The sequence below is a fragment of the Rhinolophus hipposideros genome, assembly GCF_964194185.1.
Source record: "Rhinolophus hipposideros genome assembly, chromosome: 6".
Classification (NCBI taxonomy): Eukaryota; Metazoa; Chordata; class Mammalia; order Chiroptera; family Rhinolophidae; genus Rhinolophus; species Rhinolophus hipposideros.
In genome coordinates, this window is record NC_138052.1 from 28,283,701 (window position 1) to 28,288,335 (window position 4,635).

The 4,635-nt window shown below is 38.6% G+C and overlaps 1 pseudogene across 1 annotated transcript; it reads left to right on the forward strand.

The window, feature by feature from the left end:
• Positions 1-3,820: 3,820 nt before the first annotated feature.
• LOC308498926 (cytochrome c oxidase subunit NDUFA4-like) lies at positions 3,821-4,075 on the forward strand (annotated as a pseudogene). The gene has a single exon. The product of its transcript is annotated as a cytochrome c oxidase subunit NDUFA4-like (transcript).
• Positions 4,076-4,635: the final 560 nt, after the last annotated feature.

The following is a 4,635-nucleotide window of genomic DNA, read 5'->3' on the forward strand; positions in this document are numbered from 1 at the left end:
ATTAAGATTGTCATTTATATCTATTTTCTCTTACCTTTTATTGTCTACTCTTGCTAACTAAACACTAAACAATGTGCATAGCATATTAGTATTTATAATTTATAAATAAATAGCATATGTTAGAGATGAAGGTGAAAGAATATTTTTACTGAGAAAAGGTGTATCACCAAAACCTTTGCAGAGTACCATCTTACCGAAACAAACACTAATGACCAGGGTAAATAATTAACAAATCTTTGAATGATTAGTGGATACAAAGCAGATGAAACTACTGCTATGTGCTCCGGTAGTTTCTGGTTCCCTTGTAAAATCTTTTTTCATCATCATCCCATTCATCCCCATTTCAAATTTTAGTATCTTCCATTCCTGAAAGTGTTCAGGAAAGAGCAATTTTGTCATCATCAAGAGCAAGGTGTATCAGTCGATCAGCAATTCATAGAATGTAAAGTGACATAGATTAAACTAGTGAAAAAGTAAAATTTGGTGGGCAAAAGTCTCAATGGAAATCTGAGGTGAGACTCAGAATATATTTTCCTTGATTCTACAGGGCTTTGATTATCTCATCTCAGAATTACTTAGAAGCTCAGTATGCCAAAACTCAGTCACCTTGTTGGTAAAAAAAGAAATTTCATCAGAATAGTTTATTCCTTGACATGATATTTGGAATGTTCAGCTTGATTTAGAAATAGCTAAATGTACTCAGGTGTAAAAAATGAAAGTCTGAGTCCACAATTTAAACAAAGTATCGGGTGACAGACTGGTTTTCCTGCAGCTATAGGATAGAGTGTTTGAAGTTGTCATATGCATGTTCTATACTCAGTGCAGCCTATCCTCATAGGAATCACATATGTAAGTGACATAATTTTAACAATTTATTGCAAGCCGAAAGTAATGTACAATAATTAATGTAATGTTAAATACTTTGTAAAATATAAGAAAAGTAATGTAATGTAAATGTAAAATAATTTGGAATGTGGCTGAGGACTACATTTGAAACACAAAGTCTATAGGGGTAAGTGAGTGACCCTATATGACCAGGTAAGCCTCTTTAACTCAACATGGAGTTGTCATTTTTCTTTTCACGATTTTAATCAGAATATCTCTAATGTTATTTTAAGAAACAACAATCCAATGAAAGATAGAATTTAATAACAATTATTTATTTAAAAAATACTCATTTTCATGGAAATTAGATTCTGGAGAAACACAGGTGTCTGCATTCTTGACATGGGGATTTGGGAACCCATATAGGTCTCTGGAAAAGACCTCACTTTCAACACTAATAGTGATAATCCTATTATGTAGTGCCTACTATGTGTTAGTCTTTGTACTAGGTGCTTTCACGATTTTTCTCATTAAACCTTCAGAAGAATCCAATGGTATTGGAAACAGATTTTGAGAGATTAAAGGCTTGCTAAAGGTCACACAGCTTGGAAGTGGTAATGCCAGATTTCAAAGATAGGTGTAAGTCATTCCAAATCCTGTTTTTTAAAATGAAATCTCTTTCACTGCCATTGTTTAATTATTCAAAACCCAAGAAGTACTACAATAAAATGTATTTTTTGTGCCATGTCTGTCATAAATCTGGACATTTCTAAGGGGACATAGTGGGGATGCTATAAACACGTGAAGAGATGTAACATCGCACAAACATTCCCTTTTCACCTGTAGCATAAAATTGCTTCTCAACATAGTTAAATATACAATGTGAAGCTTTTTCGAAGATATTTGATGCTATCATTGCAGTGAGAGGTAATGACAAGCATTGGACAACAGCTATGAAAACATCTAGGGAAAAGAAAATAATTGTGACTCTCATGAAGGATGTTATTTGCAGGATAGGAGAGGGAGGTGATTCTCTGCCTTTACAACAGTAAGTAAAGGAAACTGGCCTTTCAGTGCGTGAGAAAAGAGAGAATCTAAATGGCCAAGGCTGTGGGAGACACGCTTATCTCTCTGAGAGAGAAGTCGAGGCCCAGAGAGAGTTAAAGAAAAGGAAAAGGAACTAGTCACTGGTGGGAAAGGTGGTGGGATTTGAGAAGAGCAAGCTCTGAAAAGCTGAGACAAAAGATCATGTAAAGACAGCCAATCCTCTAAAGAGAAGATCACCACTCACTTATTAATCCTGCTTAGTCAACATCTGAAAATCCTTCCTATTTGAGGGCAGTCTCATCAGAGGCGGAGGGTCAGGGAATATCCCCTCCTCTGCTAGCTGGAGCTTGGCACATGACCTCCGTGCAGGCAGTCAGAAGTCCTGCCAGGACCTCATATCTTTAGGGAGTGACAAAAAAGAGTGCGATCAGTTACAGATGACTCACAGTCTTTGCCAGGTAATCCATTTTCCAAGGGCAAGGGAGCCTTCAATGGCATCCTCCAATAGATCGACTTTGTGGCAGAGATTTGCCCGTATCTGCGTCTTGTGTCTCTGCCAGTCATGCCTCTACAGCCTTCCCACTGATATCCATCCAATAAATCCCTTAGCCAGAAGTTGTTTCTGTTGCTTGCAACAAGAACTCTGATTATTACACACCGAAATGGACATCCATGGCAGGAATGATGCCTGGAAAATGTAAAATTAATCTTTCTATAGAGAAACATTTGGAATAACTTGGATAAAGAATGAATCACATCCCAAAGCACTGCTTGAACAAAGGTCATCCAAAGTCTGAACGAGGAAGAGAAATGAGAAGGACTGAGCCCTCCATACATCCCATCGAAAGCAAGGAGAATATGGGCTGTCTACCATGTGTATGTGAGAAATCTGTACTGATTCTAATATGGAAAGCAAAGGAGCCCCTTCTCTCTGTGCCTCCTAGTGACTCCCTGGGGTCATCACTGGTGGCTGTTAATACTTTATCATACTCTTCTTTACTATCTATGTATATGTGAGCAGTCTCAGGCTCCCCAATGTGACTGAAATCTACACAGATCTAGAGAGATGAAAATTGAAACACACCATAGGTTACTCCTGTTACTTTCTAAGCATCCTTCACAACATGCTCCTGTGAAGGCTGTCTTGGGAAATTAAATTGTCAGATTGACATTGTAGAAATCCATAACTCAGCTTTCCAAAAGAACACACAACTGAATTTCATAATTAATCCATATTGTGGCAGTTTTTGAATTGTAACTTATAAACTCAGTTCTGAGTACAGCAGTCTTGCTGTTCCCAGAATGTTAATTTTCATGGCTCAGTCCCTGTAGCAACTTTCCATGGCTAATGCTTGTATTGCCCAGTCTTGCTCGGCAATATAAAACTTTGTAAACCAGCATTCATTTGACCTCAGAATAACTCTGTGGGGTTAAAATGATTTCCATTTGAAGATCAGGAAACTGGGGCTCAGGGTGACTAAGAACTTTATTCAATATCATACAGTTCATAAATGACAATTCCAGGAACGAAATTCACAATGATTTTTAAACAGATCTTAAAGATATTGTTAGAGAACAATTTGTTTCTCTATAGACCTGTGTTTTATGATTAGTATCTTTTTAAGGCAAGTGGAGGGCATCATTATGGTAAGTGGGGTATTGGAAAGTCATGCTAACAGAAACTACCTCTCTGACAGAGGACCGAAAGCCCACTCAGTAATGCATTGCTTTATGTTACCTACCCCCCCAACCCTCACCTACATGCTATTAAAAGGAAAAAAAAAAGTACCTGAAAGGATAACATATTGTATCAACCATTTTTATCCTATGGTTCCTTGTAATATCTGGCTTGGCAACAACAACAAAAACTTAGGGTTTTAAGAAGATGCTTAAAGGGTAAAAGAGAAAGATTGGACAGTGTGCATCTGGGTAGGAGAGCCGTGCAACAATGCTGTGCCAAATCCTTGGTCAGGCCAAGAAGCATCCAAGCTAGACCCCCTTCTTTGTATTTATTGGAGCTGGAGGTACTGGGGAAGCGCTGTGTATGTGTATCTTGCGCCTGGCATTGTTCAATCCAGATGTCTCTTGCAACAGAAAGAATAACCCAGAACTCAGGAACTAACTGGGTCCCGATGTTCAATATAAGTTCTGCTCAGTGAATGTAGATTGCAACAAATTGAAGAAAAAAGGGACAGACTTCTAAATGAAATGTTTCACTATCAAGCTACTTAGAATGAGAAGACATCTGCACAATTTCCCACTTGACCAGGAAATATTTCCCTTCCAAATGCATGAAATCATATTGGTGTATTATGTCGGAGCTTACACTGATTAATAAATATGACACTTGGAAAAAAAAAAAAGAAAGTGTGCATCCGTTCTTCACAACTCCCTGGATCCTGAGGCCCTTTCTCACTCTCCTGCTCCTGCCCCACAGGTGCCCACTCTTACACCTAGAAACAGCAGTGGAGATGCTGGAACCCAGCAGGTTTCAGAACTCATCTTCTGCATACAACTGCAGCACTTAATTCTGGAGAAGATAAAAATAGAGGCAGATGACCAAGCCCATAAGCATGTCCCCCACACTGGTTTCCATATATCGGTTGAATAAAGGTGTGGGGTGGTCCCATCCATCTTCAGAACCTCCACAGGGAAGCCCCTAAAACTACCACAGAAGACCAGATGCAGCTGATTCACAGGTATCAGCCTAAGAAAAGTCTTCCTGAATAATGTGCCAGGACACAATTCCTTCTTTTACAAAAC